At 47.3% G+C, this 26,423-nt stretch overlaps 1 protein-coding gene across 2 annotated transcripts in view; it reads left to right on the forward strand.

Moving 5' to 3' along the window:
* Positions 1–6,554: 6,554 nt before the first annotated feature.
* RABGEF1 (RAB guanine nucleotide exchange factor 1) overlaps positions 6,555–26,423 on the forward strand; it is a 415,118-nt gene continuing 395,249 nt past the window's right edge. For both annotated transcript variants that reach the window (XM_086954629.1, XM_086954628.1), the window contains exon 1: positions 6,555–6,682. The gene's annotated coding sequence lies outside the window, so the exon portion shown is untranslated. The remainder of the gene's footprint in view (positions 6,683–26,423) is intronic.

Genomic DNA, 26,423 nt, shown 5'->3' on the forward strand with positions numbered 1-26,423 from the left:
AAGTCTACTATACAGTCCCCCTGTATTTTTTTCCTGTTCTGTCCCATCTAAGGTGTTCTTTCAACGATTAGGATATTGCCACAGATTTGGAGGGAAGGGATAATTATTAGCTAACCAGTGGCATACCTTATTTTTAAGTGCCTGAAAGGTTTCTGAATTTGGAGGGGCCAGTTCCGTGACCCCTGTCAAAATAATCACATAGGGACAGGCATCTGGCGGTAGGTGTATATTTCGCCGAGTCATGCTTTTTTCAAGGGGGGCTGAGTCGGGTTTTGGAGTAAGGGTAACAGGGCCTTTTAGATTACCTTGGTCAATGGGCTTATTTAATATAGGGGTTTGAGTACTCTCTGTTATTATTCACAGGGTTGGGGGGATTCAACACCAAGTTCTTGGGTGTCTTGTTTTTGGCCACTACTGAGCTCTTGCCCACAGGCCGGGGTTTGCTGGCTGGAGCGGGGGCATGAGTTGCCTGTTGGCATAATGGCTATCCTGAAACCTTATGTCCTTGTGTATATCATGAAGCAGTTTTTCAATACCATGCAGCCTAGCTTCTAAGGGTGCAAGTAGTGTTTTGATGATTTTTGTTATAGTGCAGCCTATGGGCTCCTCCTCCCCATCAGTCACCCTTATTCTATCATCCTCCGACCTATCAGCTAGAATGCTGTTTTCAAGGATATCAGCCAAGGAGTTATCCAGAATGGTATCATCAATGATATTGAGGGGTAAAATTACAATCTCAGATTGAACTACTTCCGCCCCAGTTTTCTGCCCAACGGGTTCCCTACTGGGGTCTCAACTCTACCGTTATGCCCCTCTCATTTGAATCAGTACTTGTATTCCCGGCTGTTATAGCACGGACTTTCTTAGCTCCAAGGATTTTGGTGTCTGGGTGCTTACGTTTGGGAATAGCTCCCTCCCGCTTCCCCCTCTTCTGGTACTTTGGGGTCGCTACCTGAGAGTCTACCTGGAGATCTACCGGATTAGACTCCAAGCTAGTCCCTGTGAAGTTGTGAGCCTGAGCCTGGGGGTTAAGGGGTGATAAACCTCGTGAGCCTGGCTGAGCGCAGTTAATATTATAAACATCAACAAGAGTCTGCACAGGGTTAGGTATGAGTAACGAGGTATCAGGAGTGCGTACAGAACCAATGAGACCCAAAGACGATCTCTTGGCTAGTGCCAGTTCCTGGGAGACCCTTCTTTCCATAAGTACGATACCTTGATCAATGAGGGAATTGGTACGCACAATAAAATCATCTAATGTGCCGGTCAGCTTTTTACCACCCGCCGCCGCCATACTTCTAGTTTCGCGGCACTCCGTCGTCCTCACCAAAAGAAAGAGAGAGGAAACAGAGAGAACCGCGAACACTAGGCTCTCGTAAAGTCTACAGTTGAGTGGCAGCTGATCAGCTAAAAGTACCCCAAGCTAACACAAAAATATAGGCAGACAAGATAGGCTTACAAAACAAAATAATGCACCACAATCTCGAGAGAGCAACCAAGAGCCTTGGCCCAGTCCAGTCTCTTCCGGCCTCTGACGGCACGTTCCCGCGTAGCGGGATTGAAATCTTGTTAATATAGGAAAATTGGATGGTGGGGGGCGGGGCAAGCAGGGAGAGCGGCACAGGTGGCTCGTGTCAGGCTAGCAGGGACTCCTTGGAGATGGGGTCCCTGGTCCCACCGCTCGCAGCCCTGCTGCTTCTCTACACACCCCACTGTTGTCTCCAGGGACACGACCCTTCTTTTAGTTCAAAAGCACCAAGTAGCGTGCACAGCGAAGCGGGACCCGGGAAGCGGGTCCGGCGAGAGGCAGCGCTGCACGGAGAACACACAGGCAGTAACAAAGGACCAGTCCCGGCAGGTTAGCAGATTCAAAGACCGGAAGCTCTTCCTGGTTCTCCTCACTGACCTGGTTTACATATGTGTTGGAAGCTTCCTAATAAACTTCACCTTTATTCTTCAAATGTATGGAAGTCACCCATACTTGTATAAAGGCATTTTACGTAAACAGGGCGACTACATTTGAGCACTTCTGAAACTTTCAAAATATTATATGAATTCACATCAGACAAGTTACCTGCGAGCAACAATTAAGTAATAATTTCTAAACGGATCTTCAACGGTCGAGTCTTTACATTTATCAGTAGCAAAATGCCATTTCATTGCTGAAACTTTAGAATTCCGCCTTGTAGCTACACAAACTACCACATGATGGCGCTGCGATTGTGTACACTACTAGCCACTGATACTCTAAGGTAGAAGAATTGGGCCGGTTCGTAGGCGGCTGGGCCATAACCCCCGGGACAGCAGAAGTCTTTTCGGAGGTGGCCTTATCCGGAACACCAAAGAGGTCTCTTCCGGTGCAGCATTAGGGCCGGTCTCTTCAGGGATGGATCGGACGTCTTTTTGTGGGGCAGGCCGATGTGTTTTTTAGCCAATCGCAAGGCTTACTGGGAAGTACAGCCGCAAAGGTCCTCCTCGTACCGCTCCTTCGGCTGTCAGTTGATTTAAAAACAGCTTTCGGACAGTCTTCTATCGGCTTTAGTTATTAACGTCAGTAAAGGTCTTAATCAAAGGAGACAGTTGGATGTTCACGATCCGTCCAGAGACGGGAGGTAGGTCTCACGGTCTGATTCGGGAGGGTTGGTTGTGGGCTACAAATTTTCATTGGCTGCCTAACAACCGTCTCAATAGAATAATAATCTACCTTAATTTACACCCCATTCTCGGTCTGTACTTTCCCAATTTTCTGCCGTGCCCTCTTCCCTATGTTGGATCAACCTCTAAACTGTGCAATTTGAGTTTCCTTGTGTTCCAACCCTCACTCATTTGTTATGTCACCCTCCACTGGGCTGTCCTTTCTCCTCCACTAGTGTGTGCTGTGCCCCCTCTCCTGGTATAGTGTGTCCCTCCCCAGGAGTGCAGCGCACCTCTCTACTAGACTGCACTGTGCTCTCTGTCAGTGACAAATTGAGAAATTAAGGTGATCCTGGAAAATGCATTTGGCACCCTTTAACCGTATGTTTTCTGCTTAAATATGCTTAGAATTGCTTCCACGTTAACAGGTGCGCGTCATTGTTTACCTTTATTTCCATTAGCTCATTGCCTCTTTCTGTTTCGATTATGTGTGGAGACCCTAATGACTCATTTGTAGACGAATCACAAGGAGCATACTGTTAACGGTGGATTTAGTCGCTGCTTACTGATCAGTTGCATGCATATAAATCCACTAGGGTGCAACCCCATGTCAAAAAGGAAGATCATTCTGGACACATCTGATGATTACAGTCAGGCTATTCCTGCAATTATCTGGGGAAGTCATCCCAAGCCATCCTGCAGTATGCCTGTAGGACAAAAAAATGTAAATGTGATGACGAACCTAGACTCATCACAAAAACTACAGTAGGATGGTGTTCTGATGACTTCTACTGGCAGGGAGTGATTACCTTTTACAACTCCACGAATACTAATTGACAACTTCCGGATGAGGGAGAATAATTCCAGGATGGGTTCTAGCTAATTTAAGGATGACTGTCAATTATTTCAGGATGATCCTATAACCACCCCAGGATGGAAGTGGATTACTCTGGAATGATCCTATGACAGCTTCAGGGTGGCTATTGTTTACATCAGAATGGCCCATTGTATTTTCAGAATGAGTGTTGATTACTCTAGGATGACGTGGTGAAAGGGGGGCATGTTTCTGTACTTGATATCTGGATTTAAGCGGGGACTCCAAGAAAAGTTCATTTTCACGGTCTGATGCGTCATTTTTAGTTGTGGATTTTTGATGAAGGACACTAGCCACCCCAGCTAAAAGGGCCAGGTTTTCAAGTTTCCGCAAATTCATCCGCGAACTTGCATCACCAGGCTGAGAAGTTGTGCTTTCAGCATGAGCTTTGTTACCAACTCTTATATAATCCAGTCCACTCTGCTTGGCTTTTTTGTCCTTGCATCTTTTCTCTGCAATTTCTTCCTCTTGTAGTTCGCATAACACCCTCTTACGTCTACCAGCGCTTCCCAGATTGCCACAGTCCATTAACATCTGCTTTTTCTCCAGTGCCCTTTGAAGTAACACCTGTTTTAGACCCTCTGTTGTGCCAGAAAAGCTTGCAATTATCTCTTGAAAAATATCCCGATTCATTAGACACTGTTTCTTCACTAAAAAAAAGCAAGAGAAAAAAATATATTTACATATAAACTTCAAAACAGAAAAGAACACATTGACCACTTGCAATATATCTTCCCGCTCTAGCCATAATATATAAATAAAGAGGTATTGATAATAAAGGACAAATGTACAATCTATCCATAACCAAGTAAGTTTTCCTTAATAGACAGTACACATTGTAAGCCTGCACTTGAACCTCCTGAAAAAAAGTTGCCTAAATAAAAATAGTTTATCCAAAAATGGCTGCCTTATAGTAGTGCCACAAGCTAAACGTTTCAGTCCTTTTCATAAGTGTTACATTTGTCTCTGGAGAGCAATCCAAGGCATATGTGGGGACATGCATGTTCATTTTTACTGTCCATTATTGGATTAATTAATCACAAATGTAGGTTTTTACTGAAACAGGTTGGTAATTTGTACCGTTATCCTGCAGTTGCAAACTTATTATAAAGGTTTACTGATTGTGCTTATTCATTTATTTATTTAGATTCTTATATCGCGCAGGAATCAATCCCGTAAGGGTATCTCCGCGCTTTGCTCTTCCAAGGCTAAGCATTACATTTGCAGCTACAATGTAGGTGATTATTGCGGTGAGAATGCTTCTCGGAACAGTAGAGTTTTTAAGGATTTCCTGAAAGACAGGTGGTTAGTGGACAGTCTTAAATCAGTGGGAAGTTTGTTCCATAGAGCGGGGCCAATTGAAGAGAATGCTCGATCTCCCTGTCTAGATTTTTTTGTGACAGGTGGTTTCAGGAGGGCTAGGTTGCAAGAGCGAAGTGACCGACAGGGTTTATATAGCTCCAGTGATTGGGAGAGATATTTGGGACTATCTCCACATAGGATTTTGTGAACCGTGCAACATATTTTAAAACTGATTCGCTGCCGTACAGGGAGCCAATGCAGCTCTTCCAACAGAGGCTTGGATGGAGTCCTGGGTGGTGCACTCATGACCAGTCTAGCCGCCGTATTCTGGACTACCTGCAAACGTCTTACCAGATGATTGGAACAGAATCGTAGCGAGAGAGAGATAAAGGAGAGATAAAGGAGAGCGAGATAAAGGAGAGAGAAAGAAAGAAAGGAGAGCGAGATAAAGGAGAGAGAAAGAGAGAAAGGAGAGCGAGAGAAAGGAGAGCGAGAGAGAGACAAATGTGGTTTATCTCAGGGCTCGATCCCTCTGCACTTTAGCAGTAGGTCAGGTTGTAACTGGATAATATATGGCTGGGATCGATAGTGGTAGATGTAACACGACCTGCTTCATTTTTACGGAGATCTTAGCGGTCAAGGTAAATTAGCGCAAAAAGGGAATACGTAATTAGCCCGGTCTCAATAATATATACAAACGAGTCAAAAACATTGCATGCACATGGAACGAAACCAAAATGATAGCCTGTTTTGCGAAAGTAGATATTGCAATGCGTCGGACTACGTTTCCTAAATAGGGCGTAAACCTCAATCGCCAGAGGCAACCAGGCCTTTCAAATCAATTACACAAATAGCAAACAAAATAAGGAACCAGCATTACAACGGCTAAGTTATTTTAAGCATTTATCCATATGCTTTGAAACGCATCCATGAAAACTGCCAGTGTTTTAGATGATGTGCTGCTCTGCACACTACACAGCTTGGGGTACGTGACCAGGATTCAACAATAGAACACACATTCATTTAGTAATGAAAGCTCACTACAAGTTGTAAGGACACAAGTAATGCTTAACAATATACAATATTCACATAAATAAATGCGTTTAGCCTTCTGTGATTGACAACTTTTCAGTAGATCGAAAACTGTTCCATTTGGTCGAGAATCTTGAATACACGCAGGTGCACTTGGAACCAACATGGGACCTACAATACACGGACAGTAATTTATTTTTCCTTACGGCGAAGAACTTGCAGTAAAACACATTTTTTAGGCTTTTTGCAATTTTCCGCAACTTACAAAGGCACGCACTACGTCACACATACACAAAAATACACATGCTCAAACACAAAAGGTGCATATTAAACAAGCAGGCTGGCTGATACAGACAAACATCAAATACACATAATACACACACATTGCAACGCAGGCATTAATTATAACACGTACGAAGCACACACATGCAGGTAGCTGCGTCTGCATTTGCCCCCTTAATGAAAACTCGTGCTTTCCGAAAAACGAGGAAGCTGGTTTGGGACGGAAATTGAGCAGCTGAGACCGAGAGCGGAGGATCGATGCTGCTCTTTGTTAACAGCTGCAGCACTTACCTGAATATACACTGGAATCGATGAAGGAAGTGGAGCTGGAAAAATAAAGAGAGCGATGCCAATCCACCTGTTCCTTTAATGGCCATTGCACTCAGCTAGTCTTCGTTCCTGCAGCAGAACAATGACTTGACTTCCGGCGCTCCGGATGTGCGTAGGCTTTTGCGAGAGGAATCCACCGGCTTCCGGTATATGGAAAGGTGCGAGAGCTGCTCTCCATTGAGGACCTACGGTTCGAGTACCAGCCAGCCGGTAGACTGATGGTTTACAGTAGGTGATTTTGGCATTGTATCGAGGCAGCTGTGCTTTTTTAAAATGTATTTTAGTATTGTGATGGAGTGAATTCGGCAGTCACCATGACGACAAAGCTTGTTTTCCTTTGCAAGACTCTATTCCTCGGGCCATAAGCAGGTCTGTCCGCAGTTGTTTAAAGAGTCTAACAATCGGATTCCACTCAACTATGTGTTTATGGAAATACTCTATGACGGAAGTGCATCCTGGGGGTACAGAGAGTATCATATCACAGCAGCGCCTCCCGGCATTCCGCATTCATAAAAAGTTTGGGGGTTTGTAGGGCTTTTGGATTTTAGGTCGTACATGGTCATTTTAGGGTTGAGGGTGGGTTTGTGTTTTGGGGGGCCAGGTGTAATTTAAGGGTTTAGAGCATGTTTGGGTTTGGGGTGCGAGGGTTAATTTTAGGGTTTAGGGTGTGTTTGGGTTTTAGGGTACAAGGTTTAATAATAGGGTTTAGGGTGTGTTTGGTGTGCAAGGGTTAATTTGGGGGTTCAGGGTGTGTTTGGGTTTTGGGGTGCAAGGATTAATTTGGGGGTTCAGGTTGTGTTTGGGTTTTGGGGTGCCAGGGTTAGTGTTAGGGTTTAGGGTGTGTTTGGGTTTTAGGGTACAAGGGTTAATATTAGGGTTTAGGGTGTGTTTGGGTTTGGTGTGCAAGGGTTAATTTGGGGGTTCAGGGTGTGTTTGGGTTTTGGGGTGCCAGGGTTAAATTTATGGTTTAGGGTGTGTTTGGGTTTGGGGTGCCAGGGTTAAATTTAGGGTTTAGGGTGTGTTTGGGTTTGGGGTGCAAGGGTTAATTTGGAAGTTCAGGGTGTGTTTGGGTTTTGGGGTGTCAGGGTTAATTTTAGGGTTTAGGGTATGTTTGGGTTTTGGGGTGCCAGGGTTAATTTTAGGGTTTAGGGTGTGTTTGGGTTTTGGGGTGCAAGGGTTAATTTGGGGGTTCAGGGTGTGTTTGGGTTTTGGGGTGCCAGGGTTAATATTGGGGTTCAGGGTGTGTTTGGGTTTTGGGGTGCAATGGTTAATATTGGGGTTCAGGGTGTGTTTGGGTTTTGGGGTGCAAGTGTTAATTTGGGGGTTCAGGGTGTGTTTGGGTTTTGGGGCTCCCAGCTGCAGGAGGTCAGACGTTTATCTGCAATTCATTGTGCAATCATCCAACAGTTTGCATTTTTCTGGAAAGCTGAAACCAAAGTGGTGGACGTGCTCTTTAATCTCTTCCATGCTCGTGACGGAACCGTTCCGTCACGAGCCACGGATGGGCTGTGCTGGTGACGGAACGGTTCCGTCACGGCCCTGCCGCCGCGCCTGCGCGGCGTGAATTCCGCGCCTGCGCTGACGTTCTAAAGAACGGGCGGGGCGTGACGGAACCGTTCCATCACAAGCACAGCTCACCCGCGAGCCGTGACGGAGCGGTTCCGTCACAAGCACGGAACCGGCTCGCGGCCGCCTCACCCCCTTTGCGCTGCGGCGGAAGAGCCGCCGCAGCGACAGGGTTAAATAGACAAACAATTCCTGTTAAAATCACCAGATGCAAAAACATCTTATTGAAAAAACAATAGTACCTTTGAAGTATTCAGATGCTTATTTTCAAATCACCCCAAAGTCATCAGGAACGTCATCTTGTAAAGTTATCGGAGAGTCATTTACAAGTCATCCTCAGATCATCAGGAATAATGACACCTTCTGAAGTCAGTAGATACTAATTTTCAAGTCCTCCTTAACACCTTGGCTGCTAAGGCAATTCCCCTCCTGTGCTGGAAATTGCTCTAGTCCATGCATCATGACGAGCTCAGCTCGTCATAAGCACAGCTCCAGTGTGCCTGAGCAGCGAAGGGGTTAAATCATCATGAATAATGACGCCTACTAGAGTCATCAGGTACTCCTTTTCAAGTCATCCTTTGATCATCACGAATAATGACACCTTCTAAAGTCATCAGATACTCATTTTTAAGTCATCCTCAAATCATCAGGCTGAGATTCTGCAGCTTGCTGATGACTTCAAGAGCTTCATGATGTCTGATGACGTGTACATGACTTCCAAGGTAGTTGGATGATCATGCAATGACTCTGGGATGGCTTCTAAAGTAATCCTGTTTGACCTGGGACTAGACCTGAACTTAGGTGGGCAGGCCAAGACTTCCAGCAAGGGCCAGCTCAAGCCTTGGTGGTTGGTGTTACTACAGTCTTTTTTGGCGCTCTCTTCCCCCATGACCTCCTTCCCCATGAATTCCTACTCTGCCACTCTCCAACAGCGCACCTCATCTCTCCAAAACCTCTCTCTAACGTACATTTTTTTAATAATGCTATTCATAGGTCACTCACAGTCAGTTATGTGATCTGCATGGTACACATTCTTTGCAGCAGGCATTGTACTACTTTACAATGAGCAAAAACTACCAGTAGACAAAATTCAAAACTCACTAGTACGAACATTAATCAAGTTATCTTGACATTTTTATTGTTGCCTGAAAACTACCAGATGCACAAGAAAGTTCATGTGCTTTTAAACCCCAATTTTTTTTTAAACACAGTGCCCCCCACCAAAGTTAACGCCAGGTGCGGCTGCACCGGTTGCTTCGCCCTAAAGTCTGTCCTGCACCCAGCAATAGGGCATGACAAGCATTTTCAGAAATGGGGCAGCTGGCAAGTACTGGGGGTGGTGAGACACAAAAAAATACACTTGCCTTCCTGCGCAACTCGACGTGTTCCTCCTTCGGTCTTCTGTTCAGGCAGGCTCCAATGCGGGACCCAGGCAACTTCCCTAACCAATCCTAGTGTTGCTCTCACCAGCTAGAGAGCAGCACCAGGATTGGAGGGAGCAGCCTCACTCAGCACTCTCAATTTCACTGGAGGACTGCGCTTTCTTTCACCCAGCTGTCTAAGACTGAGAAGTTTAAAATTTGCATGCCTTGCTGGCTGTCACAAGATGGCAGGCCTAAGAAACGTGCATTTTAAAGCGCACAGCTCCCTGCTGCCACTCTGCAGCACTGGCCCTTCCCTGTCATGCCTCTTAGTTCGGCATGGGTCGGTTGTTAAAATGAAATGGTAATAAACTTTATTACCATTTTATTTTTCAGCTCTGGCCTGGGGCTTTTCTTTGTGGGGTGACACTCTTCCGCTCAAACGGTGGAGCCGCGCCTCCGCTCAAACAGAGCTAACCTCATACCCAGAGAAGACTTTTCCCCAGAGATTTTTTTGAAACTTTGGGTATAACTTTTTTAAAAACACCACAGACCTTTTATAGGCCATTCATGAAATAATCCAGTACTTTATTGGTGCACTCAGGAAGCCTGGCCTTTCCCAGGAGTTGATCTCCTGTTTTTCAAATGTCTTAAGTCAGAAGTTACTTTCACTATGCCAAAGTCATCATTTCTTCATAGTTGAGCCCCTTATGCCAAGGAGCACATTAGATATGACAGTGCTAGAAATCTACCATGGATACCTCAGCCAGAGCCATGGGTATCTCTAAAAATTTCCTCTGGCATACAAGGGTCTGCATTTTGCAATTGATGCTCCCTATAAAATGTGTACAGGAAATCTTATGACAAGTTACCTCAAATATCAGTTCCAACATTTTGCTATGGATCCACCTCTTATACTAAGAATTACTTGCATTTTGTCGGAGCCTTTGGCCAAGTATGGTGGTACATATTCTGTGTCCCTGTCGCTGGGTATTACTAGGCTAGTTTTTCTCAGACAGTTCGAGTCCCCCACAGCCTATGATGGTGTCTTAATAGAAGCATTTGATGGCCTGCAGTTTGCCATAGGTAACACCTCCCATCCATGTGCTATTAGTGCCCTTGTTCATAAGGCAAGAATAAACTTGTTATTATGGCATCAATTCAGGATGGTGGGTGAAGGAAATAAATAATGTGCTGGTCCCGCTACAAACTTTCAGCCTCCTCATTAGGGTTGCCAGCTGACCGGATTTTTCCCAGCATCTCCAGTATTTTGATGTCCCAGCCAGTACAAAAATAAGCAAAATCACCTAAAGCTAAACTTTGCACTTATTTGTGCATATTTCAAACAGCAAATATAACTATAACTTTTAAATGTGTTCTTGGGCTGCATTAATGATCACTGAATAATAAGTAAAGGAAACCAGGACAGAAAAGTAATGTTACAGATGAATCTTATTTTATTTACAGCCCTATTTATTGTCAAGATGAGGCCTTTGCAGGCTCTTTAACCAATAAATTGGTGGTATTTTGGGAAAGGTGGCCCCCTACAACTGAGATGCCTTTTCACTAAATTCATTCTCCCGCTGTGGCAGTAAAAATAAAATATAAATGTAAGGAATAGGTAGAGTGGGGATCCACGGGGTACTGGAACTAGTTAAAAAAATAATACGGGCCTTGTTAATCAGTTCACAAAAGGCATGTAGATGGTCTCTTAAAAACATGTGAAAAACTAGGGTGTGGCTGAGATAAGACCCCAGACACTGCCAGCATATAGATGGTCTCTTAAAGACGTGTGAAAAACTAGAGTGTGGGTGAGATAAGACTCCAGACACTGCCCAGCTGATGCCACGGCAGCTTAATCTGAGACACACGACAGGGAGGTGGGGGTTAAAGCCCTTTTAGTCCTATGGGCTTTGTGCTCCTGAAATCCACAGAACTTGGGTTGCCGGATGACACCAGGTCTACTATACCCAAGTCTTTTATTTAACAACCCAGTTGAGTCTGACAGTAACAGTCAAGTCTCCCATGTATTGAACTGAAGTACCCTAGTGCATTGGAAATTATATGAACGCATAATGCTGGACCACTGTGTCTGGGTCACACGAGGTGACCTGGTAACTGGTACTTCAAAACAAACTGGACATTCTCTGCTTACTGCAGCTAAGGTTAGTTATGTTACACTGATTTTCTCGATGATTTGCAGTGTCAAGCATTAAATGGCTTTTAAACTGCCTGAAAAAAAACACGCATTGGAAATGCAATAGGTCTCGCAGTAGTAAAGTTTGAGCTATAGGTGTTATTTATTTTTTTGTTTTTTATTTATGTGTTGTTTTTTCTAAATAGCTAAATTAATAGCTTTCTTCTTTACAAAGCCAATAGTTATAATTTTTGTAAATGTGACACCTCTAGCATTTGTAAAGCAACATGTTTTGTATTAACGGGACTTATATGTGACTTATATGTATTGATATAAAAAAAATCAATGGCTTTAAAAAGCAATTAATAATTAATACGTAAATAAAATGGATTTTATTTTATATTGCCAATAGCTTAAAGTTTATTAAATATATTTAGTGAAGATGCTGTGGTTTCGCTGAGTGAGGGTGAGTGAGGGTGAGGGTGAGTGAGGGTGAGGGTGACTGAGGGTGAGGGTGAGTGAGGGTGAGGGTGAGTGAGGGGTTGAGGGTGAGTGAGGGGTTGAGGGTGAGTAAGGGTGAGTGAGGGTGAGGGGTTGAGGGTGAGGGGTTGAGGGTTGGTGGGGGTGGGTGAGGGTGAGTGAGGTTGAGGGTGAGTGAGGGGTTGAGGGTGAGTGAGGGTGAGGGATTGAGGGTGAGGGATTGAGGGTGAGGGATTGAGGGTGAGGGGTTGAGGGTGAGTGAGGGTGGGTGAGGGTGAGTGAGGATGAGGTGTTGAGGGTGGGTGAGGGTGAGTGAGGGTGAGGGTGAGTGAGGGTGAGGGTGAGTGAGGGTGAGGGTGAGTGAGGGTGAGGGTGAGTGAGGGTGAGTGAGGGTGAGGGTGAGTGAGGGTGAGGGTGAGTGTGAGTGAGGGTGAGTGTGAGTGAGGGTGAGTGTGAGTGAGGGTGAGTGAGGGTGAGGGGTTGAGGGTGGGTGAGGGGTTGAGGGTGGGTGAGGGGTTGAGGGTGGGTGAGGGTGAGTGAGGGTGAGGGGTTGAGGGTGAGTGAGGGTGAGGGGTTGAGGGTGAGTGAGGGTGAGGTGTTGAGGGTGAGTGAGGGTGAGGGGTTGAGGGTGGGTGAGGGTGAGGGGTTGAGGGTGAGTGAGGGTGAGTGAGGGTGAGGGGTTGAGGGTGAGTGAGGGTGAGGGGTTGAGGGTGAGTGAGGATGAGTGAGAGTGAGGGTGAGGGGTTGAGGGTGAGTGAGGGTGAGGGGTTGAGGGTGAGTGAGGGTGAGGGGTTGAGGGTGAGTGAGGGTGAGGGCATTCACATGTACTGCGCGTGGGTGTCCTTCCTTTCCTGGAAATGCTAACTTTACTGTCTTAAAAGAAAGTGAAAGCAAAGCAGACTAAAGATCGAACAGAGATCGTCGGGGACTTTCCACTTCGACGCAAATGTGGCTTTGTTCAGCTGTTAGGCAGAGGGTGTTTGTGGAGTGTGGGCGGGGCTACCTGTATTTGATGGGTGACATCACCTTTCGTAGGAGTTTGGAGCTTAACATTGGCCACAGGCTAAGCCAATAGGCCCTAGAGCCCTAGTCTTCAAACTTTTTAAGCCCCCGCGTCAATACATTTCATTAGGGCCCCCTAAGTGTAAAACTATCCCCAGTGTGATTCTGTACCAGAAATCGGGCTTAGGGGGTCCTCGAGGACTGTGTGCACTCAGAAAATAGCGCTAAATGCAACAGAAGGCAAGCAGCCTCTTGCACTTGATAAGTCGTTGTGCCTGTACCCCTGTGGTAGGATGTTTGTGCCAAATTACTTATAATTATGCAAACGCCCATAAACAAATACTTTTTAGTTATTCTGTCCCAAAAAAATAACGTGAATTTACTCCGATAACTGACATTATTAAAATTTCTCCTGGGTCTAGTCCTAAACCAAAAAACACTTTGATGAAGAGTAGCCGGTTGGGAGTAAGTGGTACAAAAATACGAAACGATTGCAAGAGGCACCCAGACATCCACCACAAAATGCAGTATCTTTAAATCTTAATCTATTTAGTTATTTATGATAATACCTTACATTATTTCAATTGGACTGGTACATTCTTCGCATTTTTTGGACAATTTCCATAAGTTATGTTATCTTCAATGTGATCAACAGAATGTATAACATAACGATTTAGTGACCATACATCTTTTGAGATAACAGAACATTAAAAATTCCTTTAGACACTATCAATATGTGCAGCGCCAGAAGAGCCAACACGTGTTTTATGACAAAACTACAACAAAACAAAAACATACGGTATGCCAGCGCTGGTCATAGAATATATCATTCAGCTGGATCAGTCAATTACATAACATGATTTCACTATGGTTTGAGGTGAAGGCGGTTTCCAGCTAAAAGTGTATACTTAACTTACATTCGCAGAGAGGGCAGTACACTGGTAATGTATGTGGGGCAGCTGACCTCAGTAGAGAAGTAAAGGCTTAGCTTGGAGTTGGCGAAACCAGAAAATGGCTGTGGCTGGTGCAGGCTGAGACATACATATCGAGGCTGATGCTGTACACTTTAATACTATGTTGAACCCTTTAAGAGATTGGGAGGGTGGAATGTCATTGGGTAGAGATTCCAGTGTATGGGCCCTAGAGGGCAGAAGGCCGGGAAACTGAGGCAGCACAAGGGGGCGTTGGTATGGTAAGAGCTTGCGCCAAGTGACTCGAGTCATAATGGCAGTGTACCGGCACTTCCCCGCAGCAAAGAGTGGAGAGTGAGTACCGGCACTTCTATATTTACATTTATAGCGCTGCTTAAATGTGACAGAAGTGTGCTATTAGGTTCCATTCAAACAAAGGGGTTGTTTATGTTCGTTTTTCCCGTGGCATTATAAACTGTTTACTACCCCCGAGGAGGCGTGAAGAATTTTAGCCTAATGTGGGAGCCATCACTCTAAAGTAACCCCTGCCTAAGATCCGGGGTCGCGGGCGATGTGATCTCTGCTGCTAGTCAACTCTTCCGAAAATTTATGAAAATTGCTTTTGTAAGCCTCGAATTTCCAGCGTGAAATGAGCTACTTGTGCAATATTGTGGCATTGCTTACTGCCATAAACCCCGCGCAGTTTACCAATTAGAAGGTCGTTAGTAAAGCGCTGTCTGGAGCGGAATGACTACTGCACAACAAGCCGGCCGGTTTACTTTACTTCCCGCATTAAAAGCAGCTCCCACTTATAAAGCCGTTTTATTGGCCTTTTAACGTGTGCACTGCAAACAGGGACGCTCTGGAGAGCGGCGGGGGCAGAGTGACGCTGCAGCCCTGGCATGGCTAATGAGGTGAACCTCAGCCAAGGCACCGGGGCGTCCCGTGCACTCTATTGCTCAGTGTTCAGTAAAGATAAGTACATTGCATCAGGGAGCACTGTGTGTTGTCAGGAGGGCATTGCTGTGGGGAGGGGGGAGGAGAAATGCGACATGGCGGGGAGGGGGCGAAGCGGGGGAGAGGGTGTTAAGCAGCAGGGTACAGACGGCTGAGGGAACAGACGGCGAACAGATGGCGGGCAGGGGAGGGGGCGGAGCGGGGAGGGGGTGTGAAAGCAGCAGGGGCCTGGAGTGTGGCTGAGGGAACTGATGTGCACGCGCTTTTAAGCTCAAAGCGCATGCGCATTGAGCTTAAAAGTCACGGGCACTGCAAGGAATCGCCACGATTCCTTGCAAGTTGGATAAAGAGTGGATGAGCCCCCATAGTCTCGCTTGCTCGATGCGCATGCGCATCGACAGGCGAGACCTAAAAACTATTGAGGGTTCTCCTTAGGCCTTTTTTGATGCACTTGATTGTTCACAGGTGGTGGTAGTTGTGCGAAATACCGTGCAAGTTGGAATCTCATGCAAAACCGGTTAGCACACCAGTTTAAAAAGAGTGCAAATAATCCCTGGATCCAAGTGCACATGTTCTAATAATGCAATAGAATTATTGTGTTTGCAACAAACACAAATGTAAGTGAACATGTTCATCTGTATATTTAAACAATTCTATGCATTTGCTGTTCTGTTCCATAGTTAGGTCAGCTGGTGTGCAGTTACAGCACCACTTGTGAACAGCTTCTAATAGTTCGTCAAGAAACATTCAAAAGCTCACATATCCAAAATTATACTCTGACACCATAGATGGCCACACTTGCATACAGGGGTGCATGCTCGGCAATCAAGGATGAATGGTACATTTTGTATACGAATATGAAGTTTACACCCTCAGTTGTCACTTGTGCGATGTCCCCCAAAATTATATTGATGCCTTCCATGCTCAGCATTTAAGCCATGTTATTACAATGCTGTCCAAATGTGAGTTCAGCATTATACCTTTCCTCTCCCCAATAAAGTACCAGTTTGATTTTACACCCAACCGATCACTAACAGTGCAAGCCTCCACAAGCATTTCACTTAGAGTAGGAGCTTGTTCCCACTTTTTCATTGAGAGTGCATGCTTTGTCATTGCTTCCATGTTATGTTAGTTAGTTCTTGTATAGCGCAGGTTCACTATCAGGTCTCTTCGCGCTTCTAGAGGAGAGAATTACAACAGACAGTGCATTAGAGCCGGAATGGGCAGGCTTAAATTGTGGTCAGCACCTCCAAAAACAAGATGGTTTTACATTTTTTCCTAAAAAAGGAGACCCTGTTCTTTACGCAAATTTCCGGGAAGATTGTTCCAAAGCTGTGGGATCAAAGGGGAAAAAGCTATCCCACCCTTGCGAGCCGAATTGAACCGTGGGACAACCAGCTGGCAGGCAGCAGAGGAACGGAGAGCCCGAGCAGGAGTGTAACTCATCAGGCGATCCCTGATATATGCTGGGTCTGTCCATAGATGGCCTTATGGGCAATGCAAAGGCCCTTAAAAGATGCTCGCTGCCTGATAGGTAGCCAGTGTAGTTTGTAGAGCAATGGGGAAGCCTGGGACCCTCTAGGGAGGTTAAAAATAAGGCATGCCGCATCGTTCTGCCAACCTGTAGTCTTCTTAATAGTTTCCAAGGGAGGCCGATGTAAAGGGCATTCCCATAATCCAACCTAGACAGTATTGTGGCAGACACAATGACCTGAAGGGAGATAGTGGTGAGAAGAGGGACAAGCTTCCGCAAACTCCTCAGTATCCCTGTACAGGTGCCAACCACTGCCGACACTTGGTTGTTCATAGAGAAGTCGGCGTCGATTTTAATGCCCAGACTTCTAACCACTGGAACTGGGGTAGGAGAAACTCCTAATTCCTGCGGCCAAAACAGGTCACACCAAGGGCTGTTGATACATGGAACAGCCAGGATTTCCGTCTTGTCTGGATTTATTTTGAGTGAATTGTCAGTCATCCAGCTTGCTGTAAAACGCAGCACTTCTTGTACGTGATCCTGGCTGACACTACTGTTGTTAATCCGTACAAGCAGCTGAGTGTCGTCTGCGTAATTGAAAACCTGGCAGTCCAGCTGGGCCAAACTCTCCACCAGCGGTTAAAGATATAGATTAAAAAGCAGAGGTGACTGGGCCGAGCCCTGTGGAACACCGCATGTCAGGGAACCGGCGATCGATACCTGATCCCCCAACTGTACCCTCTGTGTTCGGTCAGTCAGGAAGGATTCGTGTATTTCGTAAAATGTGTTTTTTATATTATGAGCTTTTATGATTTTGATTTCTGAATCGAATAAAGCTGGTTTTGACTTTGAAAGATATGGTTTGGACTGAGGATCTATATTTAATAACGCTTGATATAGAATCACTATATACAAGCATTGATCATGCTCAGGGACTGGAAGCTGTTAAACATTTTTTAGCTGGTAGAAGTAGCAAGTACTATGAACATAATAAAGTTATTGTTCAACTCATCGATTGGTGTCTCAACAATAACTTTTTTATCTTCAATAATGGGATCTTTAAACAACAACGGGGTGTAGCTATGGGGGCCTCTTTCTCAATCAGCTATGCATGTTTACATGTAGACTGGTGGGAGGAACAGGTCCTCCGAAGGAGACACATGGCACTATTCACTCAGCACGTTGCTGCATATTTTAGATACATCGATGATGTGTTTATGTTATGGCGAGGAAACATAAGTGAGGCTGAAGAATTCATAGTCGATATTAATGTTAATTCTATGAATTTAACTTTTACATCCCACATACATAAAACACAATTAGAATTTCTTGACGTGAGGCTTCAGGTCAAAGATGGTAAGTTTGAGAGTACGCTCTATAGGAAGCCTACATCTGGGAACATCACGTTATATGCCAACAGTTCTCACCCTAAGCATTTGATAGCAAGCATACCATATGGAGACATTTTGAGATTGAAACAAATCTGCAGCAACGAGGAGCCAGGAAGAAATGAGGCAGAGGCTCAAAGCAAGGGGTTACAATGATAAGATCATTGGGGAGGCTATTATGAAAGCCAGTAAGCGCCCCAGACAGACCCTCTTCCAGAGAGAAAGCTCAGTGAAGGTAGCCAATAAAAGCAGCAACAATGATACATCAAGGTTGATTACTACTTTCTCCAAACAAGAAAGGAAAATTAGAGCGATTGTCCTGAAACACTGGCTAATAGTCCTAACTGATAACATCTTGCATGGTCGGTTGGCCTGGTCACCTCCCATCATATTCAGAAAAGGGAGATCAATGGGAACCGATCTTGACAAACTCCCCTGAAACAAGAAAACCTTCTCCCTGGTTACAACCTGCCAAGGGATTCAGGGGCGTGGCTTGGACGCCGATCGGGATGGCGGCGTGAGCTTGCAGCTCCGCGCAGGGTCCCGCTATTTCTCCTGAAAACTACACCCGGGGAGACCCCTGATCGGCGCGACTGGCCTGCGAGGTGTTGGGGAACCACTGGAGAGCGGCTGAGAGCTCTTGGGGGACCGCTAGTGCCACCGAGACCTTGAGAGACGAAGCCCGAGGTGTTGCCCGGAGTGCGAAGAAAATGGCAGCGGAGAGGGTCGATGGTCTCTGAACCGAAACCGAGGAGGACTGGAATCGGCCTGCGGGGTGGCCCGCCTTCTGCGAGATTGGGCGTGCTGGCACGGACCTGTGGGGCAAAGCTGGGGGCCTGGAGGTCAGCATTGGACTGGTGTACAAGTTGAACGCACTCGTTTTATACCTTCCCCCGGCCCTGGCGACAGTGGAGCGGGCGGCCCTGGCACTCCTGGTTCTTTGAGTTGCCGGCACAGTAGAGGTACTCCACCATAATAACTGTGGGTGCGCACGTCTCCTGGGCAGGGGACACCGGGCCTTGGAGAAGATCGGGTGTGTCCGTGTGACGACGACAGAGGCACCTAAGATGGCGGCTGCGGGAGGGGCAGCAATTACGGAGCAGGGCCGGGAGGACTCAACCGCGCTTTCCCAGGTTGGTGAGGCCCGAGCCTCCCCGCTGATGATGGAACAGGAGCAGAGGCTGAACCAGCGCCTAGATACTATCTTGGAGGCCATCACCTCGACTAAGGAGGCATTGCAGCAGGACATTGCGCAGGTCACCACGGGGCTGGGTCTCCTGAGGGCGGATCATGCCAAGCTGGCGGACAAAGTAAAGGACCATGAGCAGCTGCTTCTAGATCTGAAACCGGCGGTGGTGACCGCAGAACATAAGATTACGGACATCCTCAACCGTTTGGACACGCTGGAGAGACGCGCGGAGGATGCTGAGAGCCGTAATCGATGGAACAACGTGCGGGTCGTAAGCCTGCCGGAGAGAATTGAAGGGGATGATGCGGTGGCCTTCATGGAGAACTGGTTCCGGACGGTGGTGGCGCCGGAGGGCCTCTCATCCTTCTTCACGTTGGAACGGGCACACAGGGTGCCTGCTCGCCCGCCGGCGCTCGGCCGCCTCCCCCTAGACCGATGGTGGTGAAGCTCCTCCATTATAAAGATCGGGACCTGTTAATACAGAAAGCTCGAGCATTGGGCCCCTTTGAGGTGGAAAATAGCCGAGTCACGATTTTCCCGGATTATACGCAGGCGGTCCAGAAGAACAGGGCATCCTTCCTGGCGGTGAAAAAGGAGCTGAGGGAGGAGGGCATCCAGTACTCATTGCTCTTCCCGGCTAAGCTGCGAGTAATCCTGGATGGGAACACTCAATTCTTCCAGACTCCTGATGAAGCGTGGTCATGGTTAGAATTGTATCGTGCCGGCACGGACAGGACTGGCAAAAATCGGCGAGAGAGGCCTAAACCGCTTCAGGTCTGGAAATCCCAACGGATCCGCTCCCGCAACAAGCTTCAAAGAGCGAAACGGGAGGCTCAAATGGCTGCAGACAAAAGGGGGGCGCTGGCAGCGACGGCGAGCATCACACGGTCGCAACAGGAGAGTGACCTGGTTGTATCGGACTCTGGTGAGGACGGCGGCAGGACCGGAGAGGAATTATCGGAGGCGGAGAGCTCGAAGGGCCCGGCGGTCACCCCACAGACGTCCGACGGGATCTTTAATGGCTGAATCCAATATGGGACTTGTGACACTACTTCTCGCAGGGAAATATTCAGTTGATATTAGAAGGGCTGCGAGGTAGGGTGTGGCATCAGCACTGCGGGATGGAAGGCGCGGGGCGCGGGCTCCGCCTGCCCGGGGTCGGCGATAACTCACCCCCTCGGGGCCCTTAAGGCCTTCTGTGGTGGCGACCACAGATTAGTCGGATGTGTGTTTTGTTTAAGGTTTGGATCAGGGCTGAAACTGGGTTTGTAGGCTCTGTCCTGGGGAGTGGGGTTGGGGGAGTTTTTTCTATGATTCTTTTGGGGGGGGGGGGGGGGGGGCAACTGCTACAATGTGGGTAATGAATGGCTGCACCTGAACTGGATCGTTATGCTTTGGCATGGGGACGTTACCTAACTTGAAATGCCTAACATGGAATGTCCGAGGACTGCAAACTATGGTCAAACGCCACAAAGTGCATGCTTATTTGGTGAGGCGGGGGTCCAGATTGCAATGTTGCAGGAGACTCATTTAACTAAACAGGAATGCACAGCGCTACAGAAGAGATGGCGAGGTCAGGTCTTTGGAACTTATTCCGCGTTCGCTAGAGGGGTCCTGATATGGGTCCGAGCGGGTGTACCGTTCCAGATGTTGAATCAGCTGGTGGATCCTGAGGGTAGATATGTGGCGGTGGAGGGAAGGTTGTATGGCCGGGATGTGGTTTTGTGCTGTGTATATGCTCCGAATGTTGACCAGGCTCGCTTCTTTGATGGCTTATCGTGCTCACTGGCCTCTTTCTTGGCGGGTCCTGTGCTTCTGGGTGGGGACTTTAACTCGATCACTGATGTGGCATTGGATAGGTCTCACCCACCACTGGTTGATTTCCCCAGTACGTAGACTAGCTGCACACAGGAAGGATTGGCAGGAAAGATGGGGACTTCTGGATGTGTGGCGGGAGCAACACCAGGGTAGTAGGGATTATTCCTTTTTCTCGGCCCTCCATGCTCTACACGTCAGGATCGACTCGGTCCTGTGCAGTGGGTCCCTAGCTACATTGGTCACTCATACGGAGTACCTGACCAGAACCATCTCGGACCATAATCCTTTGTTGGTGCACGTACAATGGCAGCGTGCGAGATCCGCGATTCCAACATGGCGGCTTCGGCCCGACACCTTGGAGGACTCGGTGTTTAGTGACGCGGTCCAACTGGGCATAGACCAATACTTTGATGAGAATGAGGGGACGGCTAATAGTAGGTGCACTGAATGGGACGCGATGAAAGTGGTGGTGAGAGGAGTGTGCATGGGTAGGTTTTCGAATGCCAGAACGTCGGTGTTGAATGCGCTTGCTAGGGCGGAAGATAAGTTGAGGGATCTGGAACAGCGTAGACCGGCCCGACCGGACTTACAAGCCCGGTTATTGGAAGCCAAGGAGGTGGTGGCTACCGAAACGGAACGGCTGCGGAGTTATGATTATAGACAATATGCCATCAAAGCACATGCTGAAAGGGATAAGGTAGGCACGTTCCTGGCCAGGCTCGCTAATCCTGAACTCAGAGGCTGCCCAATCTTGAGCATAAAAAATGCATTGGGGGAGATGGTTTATTCACAAACAGCGGTGATGGAATGTTTTCGGACCTATTATGCTGAGTTGTATGAGAGTCAACTGGGGGTGGAGGCCTGGGAGATCAGTGATTACTTGGAATCGATGCAGCTTCCGGTGCTGGATGACGACGATGCGAAGGACTTGGGGGGGACCTATCACGCTCGCCGAGATCAGGGCGGCCATTAAACATATGGCGAGGAACAAAACGCCCGGGGTAGATGGCCTGCCGATTGAATTTTATTAGAAGTATGTAGATAGTTTGGCGCCTAGATTACTGGAGGTGTACGGGGAGGCTCACAGGCTGGGGAGTCTGCCCAGATCAATGAGGGAGGCGTTGATAGTGCCATTGTTGAAACCCGGCAGACAGGCGTCTGATGTAAGGTCATATAGGCCGTTGTCCATGTTGACAGTGGACTACAAGATATTGAGCCGTATTTTAGCCACCAGGTTGGCCCCGCATATGACCAGGCTGGTGCACAGGGACCAAGCGGGGTTTATCCCTACGAGGAACACGGCGCTTAATATTCGTCGTCTAATTGGGATATTGGACTGCGCAACGGAAGCGGACGGTGACCCGGCGGTGTCATCTGTGGATATTGAGAAAGCCTTTGATAGTCTGGAGTGGGTCTACTTAGAAGAAGTCCTGGTGAAGTTTGGCATTGGCGAGGGGTTTCGTAGATGGACGAAGGTGTTGTATTCTTCGGCTACAGCGCGGGTGCGCCTGGGCACTCTGGTATCCGCGGATTATCCAGTTTGTAGAGGGACGAGACAGGGGTGTTCGCTCTCCCCATTGCTGTTTGCACTGGCGATGGAACCGTTAGCAGCGCGCGCTAGGTCAGGAGTCATGTACGCGGGGATCGAAAGAGGCGGGCAGTCGCACTATATATCTTTGTATGCAGACGATTTGCTGCTGTATATGGCGGACGCGGAGCGGGCTCTGGAGGGGGCAATGGATATGTTGTCCGCGTTTGGTCGGTTGTCGGGCCTCAAGGTTAACTGGACGAAGACTTGTATCTTTCCGCTCAGGGCAGACACGCCGTGTCTCTCTCGTGATATAGGGGTGGTCTGGGAGCCATCTTGCTTCACTTATTTAGGAGTCCGCATCTACCACGAGGTCGCGAACTTATTGGAGGGTAACATTGGGCGATGTATAAGAGCACTGAGAGGCTGTATGTCCTTTTGGGCCTCCCTCCCTTTGTCAGTTTTGGGTAGAGTAGCTCTACTGAAGATGGTGGCGCTCCCACGGCTACTTTATTACTTTCGCACGCTGCCCATTTGGATCCCTCAGAGGATCTTTAAGGACCTGCGGACAATGATAATCGATTTCCTTTGGGGGCATGGTCGCCGTGGGGTGGCATTGAACACCTTGCTCCGACCCAAGCTGGAGGGGGGGATGGCGGTCCCCGACTTTGAGTTGTACTACTTGGCCGCGCAGCTTCAGGTTCTCACGCAGCACGTGGCTAGGGTATTTAGAGGGCCAGAACACGAACGAGGGCATGGCATACAACGTCATGTCCTCGCTTACATTATCATGCAGCAGAGACTGGAGTTATGAGGCCTCACCATGGAGGAGAAGACGCTCCGGTTGTGCTGGCAAAGGAGTTTGAAGAGAGCGAAGGCGTCCCGACCGTATGCGCCTGAGATACCGTTGGGAATGTTGACTGCGCTGCCGCATGGGGGCGATTGGTCTCCGCTACTGGAGTGGGAGGAGCTGGGACTACAGGTGGTGGGGGATCTGTATCTTGATGGGACGCTGGTCCCCTTCCAGACGCTGCAGGAACAGTTTGGGCTGCCGGAGGGGAGCTTCCTCTTGCATGCGGCTGTGGTAGCGGCAATGCAGAAGCACTGGAAAGGGGGGCTCATTGAACCGGAAACGACTATGGCTTGCCAGTATGTCGTGATGGCCGCAGGTACCTTTAAAGCGGTGACCTGCCTCCATAATAGGATGTTGCACGAGGGGTTGGATCCGCTCCTAGGCCTGAAATCGAAGTGGGAACTTAGCATAGGTAGACCCATTCCGGACATGGTGTGGGGTCATATCCTTAAGCGCACGTGGAAGGGTACAAGGAACGCACGCTTTCAGCAGGTACATTTTTACGTGTTGCACAGGGCTTACCTGACCCCGGAGAAGATTAAACGATATTTCCAGGTGCAGGAGGCGAGATGTCCGAGGTGCCTGGCGCTGGAGGCTGATCTAGATCATTTGTTATGGGGCTGTCTGAAGCTGGAGATTTACTGGGCGGAGGTTGGGGAACTCCTAAATGCAGTGACCGATCGGGAGGTGGACTTTGACATGGCGGCGTGTTTGTTGCTCTGGTTCCCACACACGAAGAATACTAAAGTGACGAGTAAATTCATTGATCTGGGGCTGATACTGGCGCAGAGGGAAATCACTTGGCATTGGAAGTCCAGGGAGGGACCGTCCGTAAGGAGATGGGTGAATGAACTGCTGAGGTGGTCTGAATGTGAGAGTGTGCTCCGTATGAGACAGGCAGTCAAGCTTGACAATGAAAAGAGCCTAGAAATGGTGAGAGCGTGGGAGATGATAGTCCAGGCGCTGCGTGATTCCATGGTGGAGGACGAAGACTGAATTGCTTGTGTATGCGGGCTCCATGAGGTAGCGAGACCCATAGTAGCGTTAGGAACATGGCCCACATCATTAGCGGTTGTTGGGGGGGGGAATGGGGGTTGTTTTGGGACTGTTGGGGGGGGGGGGGGTTAGGCACCGGGACCCAGGTCGGGAGGCAGTAGTGAATTCCGGGGTTGGAACTGTCCTAGCCTGACGGGAGAGCTTGGATAGGCGGCGGGATAGAGACAGGGACACATGGAACTGATATGATAGGGGCCCACCACCGAATGGACTGGGGGTTAGGATTGTGAATATCGCCTATGTGACTGGACTGTTAGGGTATGCCAGACGGTGTTGGGGGAGGGTTAGGTGTTTAGGGGGGTAAAATGCAGATACACAAAGCGGTTATTGACCAATTGTCCCTCAGGGATGCTCACTGTGATGTTCTTGCTGGAAGTTTGGATTACTACGCCTCCCGGCCTCCGGGATACGGGCTGAATGGCTGTGTACGATCTATGGTTTACTTGATCCATGCGGGGGGGGGGGCACCATGAGTGTGCTGGTTGATTTATTATATGCAATGGTTTCTAATTCTGCAATAAAAACAAATTAAAAAAAAAAACCTGCCAAGGGATTCAAAAGATGTACAGTGAGCAGAGCTTGTAAATTCTGCACCAATAAGACAACTTGTTGTACTCCTTTTGAAGTTTCTCCGGTTCCCATTAAGGGCAGTTGTAACTGCAAAACAGAATATGCTGTTTACGTTCTGACGTGCACCTGTGGCCTTAACTACGTGGGTAGTACGGAGCTGCAGGTGCATGTCAGAATATTGCAGCATATTAGAGCCATCCTTCACAATGATTCCACATACCCTGTGGCACGACATTTCAATACATGTCGCAACAAGGATATCAACTGTCTTTCCTATTATGTGATTAGCGCTGTACCAAAGTCTAAGAGAGGCAGCAATAGAGTGCGACAGTTAAGACAATCTGAAGCTAAATTCATCCTTGAATTAGACAGTAAATGGCCGCTGGGTTTGAACAACACAGAAGATATGTATAATTTCCTTTGATATCTAATGTGGTAGGATGGCTCACTGTTTAAGGCTAACAAAGCAAAGTGAATGTAATTGATCTGCTGCTATAGATATGAATTTTCCCTTTCTTTTAAACTTTTTTAAGACCAGTATTTATAATGAACTTTTAGCAAATGATCAATTATTTAATATGAATTTTAATAGTGATTTTTACGGACGGGAATTTTACTATTGATAATATTAATGCGTGTCTGCTATGGAATTATATTGATTACTGGTCTTATTGTAAATCGTACAGCACGGTATATTTATATTTGCTTATTTTTTGCTCAATCAAGCACTATATTGCACTTTAGGAATAAGTTTGCACTTTAACAATTTGATCCACTTTTGCACTTTGTTGAAATCAGGTCCTGGATTTATCCTAAGAGCGAGTTATGATTGTAAATGATGTAACAGAAAAACAATACCAGGTTTTCCTCTTTTCCCAGTGGATTAATCTAGGTCAAAATAAATTATGTATTTATACAATGAATATGATTTTTTTTTTTTGATTTGTATACATTCAGTTTAAATGAACTGTTTTTATACTAACATTACACGCATTAATTTTCCTCTTCGGATGTTTGCGCTGTTTTCGGAAAAGAAGTCTGTTGTTTCTGTCTAAGGTCATGTGACCGGAACAAGAGAAAATGGGTGTTCACTAAAAGCATGTAAAAATAGTAATGGCGCAGTACGCTAGCTGAATGTGATGAAGGGCTTCAATAGCCCGAAACGCGTCGTTCGCAGGCTGTGAAAGCAATAAAGACCTTCTCTGCCTGAAGAGCTGTGGGGTCCGAGTCTCCTACTTCGCCACCGGCATTGTGTGTTGGAAGTGGTGGGAGTTGCTGATATATATATACACATATACATATACCCATACCCTTCTCACATTCCTTGATTTTTGCCGGGACACTTATGCGTCGGTGCACCCTAGGGTTCAAGGATACCCTATACCAAATTCCATTTCTCACCGTAATCACAGTTACGCGGTGCACTCAACACAAAAAATCTGCAAATCAGAGGCGCTTGCAAGATATATTCATATCCAGCCAACAAGGAAAAACCCTGTTGGCTGGATATGAATAAATCTTCCAAGCACCTCTGATTTGCGGATTTTTTGTGTGGAGTGCACCGCGTAACTGTGATTACGGTGAGAAATGGAATATATATATATATAATATATATCCAAATCCGAACCCGTCTTCTGTGTGCGCTGCTGCACAGATAGGTACGCTGACAGCAAATCAAT

This window comes from Lissotriton vulgaris, chromosome 2_1, assembly GCF_964263255.1.
Source record: "Lissotriton vulgaris chromosome 2_1, aLisVul1.2, whole genome shotgun sequence".
NCBI lineage: Eukaryota > Metazoa > Chordata > Amphibia > Caudata > Salamandridae > Lissotriton > Lissotriton vulgaris.